The sequence below is a fragment of the Lethenteron reissneri genome, unplaced genomic scaffold (genome assembly GCF_015708825.2).
Source record: "Lethenteron reissneri isolate LAM-NWPU_2019-01 unplaced genomic scaffold, ASM1570882v1 scaffold_1543, whole genome shotgun sequence".
NCBI classification, from domain to species: domain Eukaryota; kingdom Metazoa; phylum Chordata; class Hyperoartia; order Petromyzontiformes; family Petromyzontidae; genus Lethenteron; species Lethenteron reissneri.
In genome coordinates, this window is record NW_026891271.1 from 49541 (window position 1) to 64329 (window position 14789).

A 14789-nucleotide genomic window follows, 5' to 3' on the forward strand; every position below is an offset into this window, starting at 1 on the left:
CACGGGGCAGACCCAGGTGCCACTGGTCGACTGACCGAGATGACCGAGATGACCGAGATGACTGGCTGATGCACCACCTGTGCCCCCTACTGTGCCAACTTGCTGTGCTTTAGCCACCCGGCGCTCCGCTCGTTGTTTTGAGCGTCGCTCCTCCGCCCTCCGTTGTTGTTGGAGGGCGACTGCCTCCAACTGCCCAGTAGCGTCCTTCACGAGCCTCCTCCACTGAGGCCGATCTTGACACCGCTGGTACCAGTCATCGGCAAGTCCACTCAGCTCCACGTCCTCCTGTACCACATCACTCCATCTCTTCTCCAGCCCGTGCCGCGCCCGTCTAGCCCCCTCGATCCGGCCGAACAAAAGCTGTTTAGGCATGCGGTGGCTGGGCATGCGGGCTACATGACCCAGCCAACGCAGCCTTGCCTGCCGGAGCTCACTGATGGGACTTTGCCCAGATCTTTCAAGGATTTGTGAGCTCCTCACACAATCCAGCCTGGTTAAACCCAGGATGGATCGTAGGCAGGCCAGCCTAAATGTTTCTAACCAGGCTAGGGGGTCCACGTTTCGCAAGCGTAGAGAAGGGAGGGAATGACCGTGGCCGAGAAGACTTGAAGCTTCACGCACACACACACCATCACACACTCTCACCCACACACCATCACACACACACAAATGCAGGCGGAGAGCGAACGCCACTCAACACAGTCGGGAATCTAACCCAGAGAGGTTTCCGTGTAGGGCGTGAGCTTTACTTCTTACTTTATATTGTACCACAGCGTGTGTGAGACACCGCTGAGCTGCTGTGCAGTAGTAGTAGCACACAGAGACACACACAGACACACAAAGACACACAGAGACCCACAGAGACACACAGAGACACACACAGAGACACAGAAACACACAGACACACAGAGACCCACAGAGACACACACATACACACAGAAACACACAGACACACAGACACACAGAGACACACATAGAGACACACAGACACACAGAGACACACAGAGACACACAGAGACCCACAGAGAGACACAGAGACACACAGAGACACACAGAGACACACAAAGACCCACAGAGACACACAGAGACTCAGAGACACACATAGACACACAGAGAGACACAGAGACACACAGAGACCCACAGAGACACACAGAGACCCAGAGAGACCCACAGAGACACACAGAGACCCACAGAGACACACAGAGACACAGAGACACGCAGAGACACACAGAGCCCCACAGAGACACACAGAGACCCACAGAGACCTAAAGAGACACACAGAGACACACAGAAACACACAGACACACAGAGACACACATAGAGACACACAGACACACAGAGACACACATAGAGACACACTCTACTGTGTGAGTAGTCTATGGGTCTCTACTGTGTGAGTAGTCTGTGGGTCTCTACTGTGTGAGTAGTCTATGGGTCTCTACTGTGTGAGTAGTCTATGGGTCTCTACTGTGTGAGTAGTCTGTGGGTCTCTACTGTGTGAGTAGTCTGTGGGTCTCTACTGTGTGAGTAGTCTGTGGGTCTCTACTGTGTGAGTAGTCTGTGGGTCTCTACTGTGTGAGTAGTCTGTGGGTCTCTACTGTGTGAGTAGTCTATGGGTCTCTACTGTGTGAGTAGTCTGTGGGTCTCTACTGTGTGAGTAGTCTGTGGGTCTCTACTGTGTGAGTAGTATGTGGGTCTCTACTGTGTGAGTAGTCTGTGGGTCTCTACTGTGTGAGTAGTCTGTGGGTCTCTACTGTGTGAGTAGTATGTGGGTCTCTACTGTGTGAGTAGTCTGTGGGTCTCTACTGTGTGAGTAGTCTGTGGGTCTCTACTGTGTGAGTAGTCTGTGGGTCTCTATTGTGTGAGTAGTCTGTGGGTCTCTACTGTGTGAGTAGTCTGTGGGTCTCTACTGTGTGAGTAGTCTGTGGGTCTCTACTGTGTGAGTAGTCTGTGGGTCTCTACTGTGTGAGTAGTCTGTGGGTCTCTACTGTGTGAGTAGTCTGTGGGTCTCTACTGTGTGAGTAGTCTGTGGGTCTCTACTGTGTGAGTAGTCTATGGGTCTCTACTGTGTGAGTAGTCTGTGGGTCTCTACTGTGTGAGTAGTCTGTGGGTCTCTACTGTGTGAGTAGTCTGTGGGTCTCTACTGTGTGAGTAGTCTGTGGGTCTCTACTGTGTGAGTAGTCTATGGGTCTCTACTGTGTGAGTAGTCTGTGGGTCTCTACTGTGTGAGTAGTCTGTGGGTCTCTACTGTGTGAGTAGTCTGTGGGTCTCTACTGTGTGAGTAGTCTATGGGTCTCTACTGTGTGAGTAGTCTGTGGGTCTCTACTGTGTGCGTAGTCTGTGGGTCTCTACTGTGTGAGTAGTCTATGGGTCTCTACTGTGTGAGTAGTCTATGGGTCTCTACTGTGTGAGTAGTCTATGGGTCTCTACTGTGTGAGTAGTCTGTGGGTCTCTACTGTGTGAGTAGTCTATGGGTCTCTACTGTGTGAGTAGTCTATGGGTCTCTACTGTGTGAGTAGTCTATGGGTCTCTACTGTGTGAGTAGTCTATGGGTTCATCTTCTTGGTTCTTTCGGTAAAGTCACGTAGAAGGGAAGTAATAAAATAATAAAAATAAAACATAATAAAACAATTCTCACGACGTTTCGGCCACAACGCAAGCAGCCGTCCTCAGGTGAAAACCAGGTCCGTCGAGGCGACAGAGTCTGAATGAAACAGCACACGAGCTTGGAGCATATATATAAGCTGGGCGCATTGACAAAGGAATTTGCATATCAAAAGGAATTTAGCATATTTATGGGAAATGCAGGAATGTGATTAGTCCTGCATATGCATGTGCATTATGCAGGATTAACAGCATCAAAGGGAGCTGCAGTTACTGCTGCTGCTGCAATTGCTGCTGCTGCAGTTGCTGCTGCTGCTGCAGTTGCTGCTGCTGCTATGCTCCAAGCTCGTGTGCTGTTTCATTCAGACTCTGTCGCCTCGACGGACCTGGTTTTCACCTGAGGACGGCTGCTTGGGTTGTGGCCGAAACGTCGTGAGAATTGTTTTATTATGTTTTATTTTTATTATTTTATTACTTCCCTTCTACGTGACTTTACCGAAAGAACCAAGAAGATGAATCCCTGCAGTCACGAAAGCTTTAAATCGAAATTTAGTCTATGGGTCTCTACTGTGTGAGTAGTCTGTGGGTCTCTACTGTGTGAGTAGTCTGTGGGTCTCTACTGTGTGAGTAGTCTGTGGGTCTCTACTGTGTGAGTAGTATGTGGGTCTCTACTGTGTGAGTAGTCTGTGGGTCTCTACTGTGTGAGTAGTCTATGGGTCTCTACTGTGTGAGTAGTCTATGGGTCTCTACTGTGTGAGTAGTCTGTGGGTCTCTACTTTGTGAGTAGTCTGTGGGTCTCTACTGTGTGAGTAGTCTGTGGGTCTCTACTGTGTGAGTAGTCTGTGGGTCTCTACTGTGTGAGTAGTCTATGGGTCTCTACTGTGTGAGTAGTCTGTGGGTCTCTACTGTGTGAGTAGTCTATGGGTCTCTACTGTGTGAGTAGTCTGTGGGTCTCTACTGTGTGCGTAGTCTGTGGGTCTCTACTGTGTGAGTAGTCTGTGGGTCTCTACTGTGTGAGTAGTCTGTGGGTCTCTACTGTGTGAGTAGTCTGTGGGTCTCTACTGTGTGAGTAGTCTGTGGGTCTCTACTGTGTGAGTAGTCTGTGGGTCTCTACTGTGTGAGTAGTCTGTGGGTCTCTACTGTGTGAGTAGTCTATGGGTCTCTACTGTGTGAGTAGTCTGTGGGTCTCTACTGTGTGAGTAGTCTGTGGGTCTCTACTGTGTGAGTAGTCTGTGGGTCTCTACTGTGTGAGTAGTCTATGGGTCTCTACTGTGTGAGTAGTCTGTGGGTCTCTACTGTCTGAGTAGTCTGTGGGTCTCTACTGTGTGAGTAGTCTGTGGGTCTCTACTGTGTGAGTAGTCTATGGGTCTCTACTGTGTGAGTAGTCTGTGGGTCTCTACTGTGTGAGTAGTCTGTGGGTCTCTACTGTGTGAGTAGTCTATGGGTCTCTACTGTGTGAGTAGTCTGTGGGTCTCTACTGTGTGAGTAGTCTGTGGGTCTCTACTGTGTGAGTAGTCTATGGGTCTCTATTAGTAGTCTATGGGTCTCTGTGTGAGTAGTCTATGGGTCTCTGTGTGAGTAGTCTATGGGTCTCTACTGTGTGAGTAGTCTATGGGTCTCTGTGTGAGTAGTCTATGGGTCTCTGTGTGAGTAGTCTATGGGTCTCTATGAGTGGTCTATGGGTCTCTACTGTGTGAGTAGTCTATGGGTCTCTATGAGTGGTCTATGGGTCTCTATGAGTAGTCTGTGGGTCTCTATGAGTGGTCTATGGGTCTCTATGAGTGGTCTATGGGTCTCTATGAGTGGTCTATGGGTCTCTGTGTGAGTAGTCTATGGGTCTCTATGAGTGGTCTATGGGTCTCTACTGTGTGAGTAGTCTATGGGTCTCTATGAGTGGTCTATGGGTCTCTATGAGTAGTATGTGGGTCTCTATGAGTGGTCTATGGGTCTCTATGAGTGGTCTATGGGTCTCTATGAGTAGTCTATGGGTCTCTATGAGTAGTCTATGGGTCTCTATGAGTGGTCTATGGGTCTCTATGAGTGGTCTATGGGTCTCTGTGTGAGGAGTCTATGGGTCTCTATGAGTGGTCTATGGGTCTCTGTGTGAGGAGTCGATGGGTCTGTATGAGTGGTCTATGGGTCTCTGTGTGAGGAATCAATGGGTCTCTATGAGTGGTCTATGGGTCTCTGTGTGAGGAGTCTATGGGTCTCTATGAGTGGTCTATGGGTCTCTGTGTGAGGAGTCGATGGGTCTCTATGAGTGGTCTATGGGTCTCTGTGTGAGGAGTCGATGGGTCTCTATGAGTGGTCTATGGGTCTCTGTGTGAGGAGTCGATGGGTCTCTATGAGTGGTCTATGGGTCTCTGTGTGAGGAATCAATGGATCTCTATGAGTGGTCTATGGGTCTCTGTGTGAGGAGTCGATGGGTCTCTATGAGTGGTCTATGGGTCTCTGTGTGAGGAGTCGATGGGTCTCTATGAGTGGTCTATGGGTCTCTGTGTGAGGAGTCGATGGGTCTCTATGAGTGGTCTATGGGTCTCTGTGTGAGGAGTCGATGGGTCTCTATGAGTGGTCTATGGGTCTCTGTGTGAGGAGTCGATGGGTCTCTATGAGTGGTCTATGGGTCTCTGTGTGAGGAATCAATGGATCTCTATGAGTGGTCTATGGGTCTCTGTGTGAGGAGTCGATGGGTCTCTATGAGTGGTCTATGGGTCTCTGTGTGAGGAGTCGATGGGTCTCTATGAGTGGTCTATGGGTCTCTGTGTGAGGAGTCGATGGGTCTCTATGAGTGGTCTATGGGTCTCTGTGTGAGGAGTCGATGGGTCTCTATGAGTGGTCTATGGGTCTCTGTGTGAAGAGTCGATGGGATCACGGTGCGCCACGTTGGAGTCGGTCCGACAGCCACGAGAGGAACACCGTCCTGCGGACAGAGCACATCGCCATGGCGACACAAACACACACACACACAGATACACACACAGACACACACACAGACACACACACAGAGACACACACACACACAGACACACACACAGACACACACACAGACACACACACACAGACACACACACAGACACACACACAGACACACACACAGACACACAACAACAACAACAACCGCCATTCGCGACTAAGTGGCGGTGACGTCACCACGACGCTTGTGCCAGGCCATGTGCACCTTGAGGCCACGTGAAGTGTCGAACGCCCGCTGGCAGGAGGTCACAGGGCAGACGCACCCGGCGCTCCGCTCGTTGTTGTGAGCGTCGCTCCTCCGCCCTCCGTTGTTGTTGGAGGGCGACTGCCTCCAACTGCCCAGTAACGTCCTTCACGAGCCTCCTCCACTGAGCCCGTTCTTGACACGGCTGGTACCAGTCATCGGCAAGTCCACTCACCTCCACGTCCTCCTGTACCACATCACTCCATCTCTTCTCTAGCCCGTGCCGCGCCCGTTTAGCCCCCTCGATCCGACCGAACAAAAGCTGTTTAAGGATGCGGTAGCTGGGCATGCGGGCTACATGACCCAGCCAATGCAGCCTTGCCTGCCGGAGGAGCTCACCGATGGGACTTTTCCCAGATCTTTCAAGGATTTGTGAGCTCCTCACACAATCCAGCCTGGTTAAACCCAGGATGGATCGTAGGCAGGCCAGCCTAAATGTTTCCAACCGGTGAAGATGCTCCACTAGGGGGGTCCACGTTTCGCAAGCGTAGAGAAGGGAGGGAATGAACGTGGCCGAGAAGACCTGAAGCTTCGTGCGGAGCGACAGACCAGGTAGCTTCCACACAGCGTTACGCAACCGATGAAAAGATATTGCCGCTCGACTGATTCGGAGTGAGACCTCTGCCCAGGTATGGGAAACTCTCCACTCTCTCCACAACTTCCCCATCACCGACTGGGAGTTGTGGGGGTGGACTGCCCGATGGTACAAACTACCCAGGCAGGTGCTTAGTTTTGGTGGGGCTGATGGTAAGGCCCCACCTCTTAGTGGCACGCTCCAGTCTCAGCAGCAGCGTCTCCAACTCCTCTTCTGAATGAGCAGCTATTACCAAATCATCGGCATACATAACGTGGTTGACCAATAGGGAGCCATCCCTTGATCGCACCCGGGCGTCGATCAGCCTCCCATTATATCTGTACCAAATGAAAATTCCCCCGGTACAACTGTAGTGACATAGAACGGTCACTACTGTGTCGGCACGTACGAGGGCTGGGGGCCCCAAGGGGGTGCCTGGGGGGTCACGTGGTGGAGGGATCCGGACCTTCCCAGAGGTGGGGGAAGGGAGGCGTGGCCTGGACGGAGCCGGCCACGCCAAAGCAGATATAAGCGTGGTGTGAACGCTGAGCGAGGCTGTTGTACTGTATTCCAAAGTGAAGACATCATCGGTCGTCAAGTCCCGAGTCGTCGTCCTGGACCAGGCAGGCCGTTGCCTGCCTGGTCCAGTCTGTGTCGCGTTCCAGAGTGTTAGTGAGTTGAGGAAGGTGGTCACCACCTCATGTACAGTGTTATATTACTTACCGTTTAATAAATAGTGTTGCCTCCAAGCTGCATGTGTGTGCACCTAATTCGAACCCACTACACAGCTATTGAAGGCTTCACGAACTACGCGGTCAAAATAGATGTTAAATAATGTGGGAGCCAGAGGACATCCCTGTCGCACCCCAAGGTATACAGGGAAAGGCTCCGACTCCCGGCCACGTAGTTTTACCCGGGCCCCGCTCACCATCATGAAGGTCCTTAATGATCGTGAGCAGAGGGTCAGGGACTCCGAAAGCACGAAGAACACCCAGAGTCCAGGCCTATTGATGGTATCATAGGCCTTGACCAGGTCAATACACACACACACACAGACACACAGACACACACACACAGACACACACACACAGACACACACACACAGACACACACAGACACACACAGACACACACAGACACACACACATACACACACACACAGACACACACACACAGACACCACACACAGACACACACACACAGACACACACACACAGACACACACACAGACACACACACACAGACACACACACACACAGACACACACACACAGACACACACACACACAGACACACACACACAGACCACACACACACAGACACACACACAGACACACACAACACACGGACACACACACACACATACACCACACAGACACACACACACACAGACACACAGACACACACACACAGACACACAGACACACACGTACACACACCTGCAGTGCTGTACCACACACTCACTGCTGCAATACTCCAGATCCCAGTCGCTGTTCTCCACAGGCAAGTTCCGGCATCCGGATCGGGAGCACAGAGCCAGAGTCAGCCCGGCTCCTGCAGTCCGATCCGCGGGATCCGCACCGGGTCTTACTCCTCTTCTTCCTCTCCTACAAGACTGGAGGAACAACATAGAGACCCACAGACTACTCACACAGAGACCCACAGACTACTCACACAGAGACCCATAGACTACTCACACAGACCCATAGACTACTCACACAGACCCATAGACTACTCACACAGAGACCCACAGACTACTCACACAGAGACCCATAGACTACTCACACAGAGACCCATAGACTACTCACACAGACCCATAGACTACTCACACAGAGACCCACAGACTACTCACACAGATACCCACAGACTACTCACACAGAGACCCACAGACTACTCACACAGAGACCCACAGACTACTCACACAGAGACCATAGACTACTCACACAGAGACCCATAGACTACTCACACAGACACTCACACAGAGACCCACAGACTACTCACACAGACCCATAGACTACTCACACAGAGACCCACAGACTACTCACACAGAGACCCATAGACTACTCACACAGAGACCCATAGACTACTCACACAGACCCATAGACTACTCACACAGAGACCCACAGACTACTCACACAGACCCATAGACTACTCACATAGAGACCCACAGACTACTCACACAGAGACCCACAGACTACTCACACAGAGACCCATAGACTACTCACACAGAGACCCATAGACTACTCACACAGACCCATAGACTACTCACACAGAGACCCACAGACTACTCACACAGACCCATAGACTACTCACATAAAGACCCACAGACTGCTCACACAGAGACCCACAGACTACTCACACAGACCCACAGACTACTCACACAGAGACCCACAGACTACTCACACAGAGACCCACAGACTACTCACACAGAGACCCACAGACTACTCACACAGAGACCCACAGACTACTCACACAGAGACCCACAGACTACTCACACAGTAGAGACCCATAGACTACTCACACAGAGACCCACAGACTACTCACACAGAGACGCACAGACTACTCACACAGAGACCCACAGACTACTCACACAGAGACCCAGAGACTACTCACACAGAGACCCACAGACTACTCACACAGACCCATAGACTACTCACACAGAGACCCACAGACTACTCACACAGAGACGCACAGACTACTCACACAGACCCATAGACTACTCACACAGATACCCACAGACTACTCACACAGACCCATAGACTACTCACATAGAGACCCACAGACTACTCACACAGAGACCCACAGACTACTCACACAGACCCATAGACTACTCACACAGAGACCCACAGACTACTCACACAGAGACGCACAGACTACTCACACAGAGACCCACAGACTACTCACACAGAGACCCACAGACTACTCACACAGAGACCCATAGACTACTCACACAGAGACCCATAAACTACTCACACAGAGACCCATAGACTACTCACACAGAGACCCACAGACTACTCACACAGAGACCCATAGACTACTCACACAGAGACCCATAGACTACTCACACAGAGACTCATAGACTACTCACACAGAGACCCACAGACTACTCACACAGAGACTCATAGACTACTCACACAGAGACCCACAGACTACTCACACAGAGACCCATAGACTACTCACACAAAGACCCACAGACTACTCACACAGAGACCCATAGACTACTCACACAGAGACCCACAGACTACTCACACAGAGACTCATAGACTACTCACACAGAGACCCACAGACTACTCACACAGTAGAGACCCATAGACTACTCACACAGAGACCCACAGACTACTCACACAGAGACCCATAGACTACTCACACAGAGACCCACAGACTACTCACACAGAGACCCATAGACTCACCACACAGAGACCCACAGACTCACCACACAGAGACCCACAGACTCACCACACAGAGACCCACAGACTCACCACACAGAGACACACAGACTCATCACACAGAGACCCATAGACTACTCATACAGAGACCCACAGACTACTCACACAGAGACCCATAGACTACTCACACAGAGACCCATAGACTACTCACACAGAGACCCATAGACTACTCACACAGAGACCCACAGACTACTCACACAGAGACCCATAGACTACTCACACAGAAACCCATAGACTACTCACACAGAGACCCACAGACTACTCACACAGAGACCCATAGACTACTCACACAGAGACCCATAGACTACTCACACAGAGACCAATAGACTACTCACACAGAGACCCACAGACTACTCACACAGAGACCCATAGACTACTCACACAGAGACCCATAGACTACTCACACAGAGACCCATAGACTACTCATAGAGACTCATAGACTACTCACACAGAGACCCACAGACTACTCACACAGAGACCCACAGACTACTCACACAGAGACCCATAGACTACTCATAGAGACTCATAGACTACTCACATAGAGACCCACAGACTCACCGCACAGAGACCCATAGACTACTCACACAGAGACCCACAGACTACTCACACAGAGACCCATAGACTACTCACACAGAGACCCATAGACTACTCACACAGAGACCCATAGACTACTCACACAGAGACCCACAGACTACTCACACAGAGACCCATAGACTACTCACACAGAGACCCATAGACTACTCATAGAGACTCATAGACTACTCACACAGAGACCCACAGACTACTCACACAGTAGAGACCCACAGACTACTCACACAGTCAGAGACCCACAGACTACTCACACAGTCAGAGACCCACAGACTACTCACACACAGAGACCCACAGACTACTCACTACACTAGAGACCCACAGACTACTCACACAGTAGAGACCCACAGACTACTCACACAGTAGAGAACCACAGACTACTCACACAGTAGAGACCCACAGACTACTCACACAGTAGAGACCCACAGACTACTCACACACAGAGACCCACAGACTACTCACACAGTAGAGACCCACAGACTACTCACACAGTAGAGACCCACAGACTACTCACACAGTAGGACCCACAGACTACTCACACAGTAGAGACCCACATACTACTCACACAGTAGAGACCCACAGGACTACTCACACAGTAGAGACCCACAGACTACTCACACAGTAGAGCCCCACAGACTACTCCACACAGCAGAGACCCACAAGCTACTCACCAGTAGAGACCCACAGACTACTCACACAGTAGAGGACCCACAGACTACTCACACAGTAGAGACCCACATACTACTCACACAGTAGAGACCCACAGACTACCTCACACAGTAGAGACCCCACAGACTACTCACACAGTAGAGACCACAGACTACTCACACAGTAGAGGACCCACAGACTATCACACAGCGAGACCCACAGACTACTCACACAGTAGAGACCCACAAGACTACTCCACAGTAGGACCCACAGACTACTCACACAGTAGAGACCCACAGACTACTCACACAGTAGAGACCCACAGACTACTCACACAGTAGAGGACCACAGGACTACTCACACAGCAGAGACCCACAGACTACTCACACAGTAGAGACCCACAGACTACTCACACAGTAGAGACCCACAGACTACTCACACAGTAGAGACCCACAGACTACTCACACAGCAGAGACCCACAGACTACTCACACAGTAGAGACCCACAGACTACTCACACAGTAGAGACCCACAGACTACTCACACAGTAGAGGACCCACAGACTACTCACACAGTAGAGACCCACAGACTACTCACACAGCAGAGACCACAGACTACTCACACAGTAGAGACCCACAGGACTACTCACACAGTAGACCCACATACTACTCACACAGTAGAGACCCACCGACTACACACACAGTTAAGACCCACAGACTACTCACACAGTAGAGACCACAGACTACTCACACAGTAGAGACCCACAGACTACTCACACAGTAGAGAACCCACAGACTACTCACACAGTAGAACCCACAACTCACACACGTAGAGACCCACAGACTACTCACACAGTAGAGACCCACATACTACTCACACAGCAGAGACCCATAGACTACTCACACAGTAGAGACCCACAGACTACACACACAGAGACCCACAGACTACTCACACAGTAGAGACCCACAGACTACTCACACAGTAGAAGACCCACAGACTACTCACACAGTAGAGACCCACAGACTACTCACACAGTAGAGACCACATTACTACTCACACAGTAGAGACCCACAGACTACTCACACAGTAGGACCCACAGACTACTCACACAGTAGAGACCCTACAGACTACTCACACAGTAGAGACCCACATACTACTCACACAGTAGAGACCCACAGCTACACACACAGTAGAGACCCACAGACTACACACAGTAGAGACCCACAGACTACTCACACAGTAGAGACCCACAGAGTACTCACACAGTAGAGACCCACAGACTACTCACACAGTAGAGACCCACAGACTACTCACACAGTAGAGACCCACAGACTACACACACAGTAGAGACCCACAGACTACTCACACAGTAGAGACCCACAGACTACTCACACAGTAGAGACCCACAGACTACTCACACAGTAGAGACCCACACTCCACTCACACAGTAGAGACCCACAGACTACTCACACAGTAGAGACCCACAGACTACTCACACAGTAGAGACCCACAGACTACTCACACAGTAGAGACCCACATACTACTCACACAGTAGAGACCCACAGACTACACACAGTAGAGACCCCAGACTACTCACACAGTAGAGACCCACAGACTACTCACACAGTAGAGACCCACAGACTACTCACACAGTAGAGACCCACAGACTACTCACACAGTAGAGACCCACAGACTACTCACACAGTAGAGACCCACATACTACTCACACAGTAGAGACCCACAGACTACTCACACAGTAGAGACCCACAGACTACACACACAGTAGAGACCCACAGACTACTCACACAGTAGAGACCCACAGAGTACTCACACAGTAGAGACCCACAGACTACACACAGTAGAGCCCACAGACTACTCACACAGTAGAGACCCATAGACTACTCACACAGTAGAGACCCACAGACTACACACACAGTAGAGACCCACACTACACACAGTAGAGACCCAGACTCACACAGTAGAGACCCACAGACTACTCACACAGTAGAGACCCACAGACTACTCACACAGTAGAGACCCACAGACTACTCACACAGTAGAGACCCACAGACTACTCACACAGTAGAGACCCACAGACTACTCACACAGTAGAGACCCACAGACTACACACACAGTAGAGACCCACAGACTACTCACACAGTAGAGACCCACAGACTACTCACACAGTAGAGACCCACAGACTACACACACAGTAGAGACCCACAGACTACTCACACAGTAGAGACCCACAGACTACACACACGTAGAGACCCACAGACTACTCATCCACAGTAGAGACCCACATACTACTCACACATAGAGACCCACAGACTACTCACACAGTAGAGACCCACATACTACTCCACACAGTAGAGACCACAGACTACTCACACAGTAGAGACCCACAGACTACTCACACAGTAGAGACCCACAGACTACTCACACAGTAGAGACCCACATACTACTCACACAGTAGAGACCCACCGACTACACACACAGTAAAGACCCACAGACTACTCACACAGTAGAGACCCACAGACTACTCACACAGTAGAGACCCACAGACTACTCACACAGTAGAGACCCACAGACTACTCCACAGTAGACCCACAGACTGACAAATTGAGTGAGTGAGTTTGTGAGCGATTGCTTGACAAGCCAAGGGCGGTGGTTGTGGTTGGTGGTTGTGATTAGTGCTAGTGGTTGGTGGTTGTGATTAGTGCTAGTGGTTGGTGGTTGTGATTAGTGGTTGTGGTTGGTGGTTTGGTTGGTGGTTGTGATTAGTGCTAGTGGTTGGTGGTTGTGGTTGGTGGTTGTGATTAGTGCTTGTGGTTGGTGGTTGTGGTTGGTGGTTGTGATTAGTGGTTGTGGTTGGTGGTTGTGATTAGTGCTAGTGGTTGGTGTGTGGTTGGTGGTTGTGGTTGGTGGTTGTGATTGTGGTTTGGTTGGTGGTTGTGATTAGTGCTAGTGGTTGGTGGTTGTGGTTGGTGGTTGTGGTTGGTGGTTGTGGTTGTGGTTGTGGTTGGTGGTTGGTGGTTGTGGTTGGTGGTTGTGATTAGTGCTAGTGGTTGGTGGTTGTGGTTGGTGGTTGTGTTGGTGGTTGTGGTTGGTGGTTGTTTAGTGCTTGTGGTGGTGTTGTGATTAGTGGTTGTGGTTGGTGGTTGTGGTTGGTGGTTGTGGTTGGTGGTTGTGGTTGGTGGTTGTGGTTGGTGGTTGTGATTAGTGCTATGGTGGTGTGGATGTGGTTGGTTGTGGTTGGTGGTTGTGGTTGGTGTTGTGGTTGGTGGTTGTGATTAGTGGTTGTGGTTGGTGTGTTGGTGGTTTGGTTGGTGGTTGGGTTGGTGGTTGTTGGTGGTTGTGATTAGTGCTGTGGTTGGTGGTTGTGATTAGTGCTTGTGGTTGGTGGTTGTGGTACCTGGCGGCTGCCGACGGCTGAGGTGGTGCTTGTGGTGGCGAAGACGTGAGAGGAGGATGTGGTGGTGGTGGTTGTTGTTTTTGCCGACAGGAATCGTGTCAAGATGACGTCAGAGGAGGTGGAGGAGGAGGAGGTGGTGGAGGAGCAGGAGGTGGAGAGGTAGGAGGTGGAGGAGGTGGAGAGGTGGAGGAGCAGGAGGAGGAGGAGGAGGTGGTGGAGCAGGAGGAGGAGGAGGTGGAGGTGGTGATGGTGGTGGCGGTAGACAGGAGGAGAACCCCCGTCCCGCCCGGCGTTCCGTAG

General features: G+C 51.0%; 1 long non-coding RNA gene across 1 annotated transcript; it reads right to left on the bottom strand.

Annotated features, from left to right (window-relative positions):
• Positions 1-5354: 5354 nt before the first annotated feature.
• LOC133362602 (uncharacterized) lies at positions 5355-14598 on the bottom strand. Its single transcript, XR_009757515.1, has 3 exons — positions 14490-14598; positions 7833-8008; positions 5355-5524 (listed from the first exon to the last, which is right to left on the bottom strand). It is a non-coding gene; the product is annotated as an uncharacterized LOC133362602 (long non-coding RNA).
• Between the last annotated feature and the right edge of the window lie 191 nt (positions 14599-14789).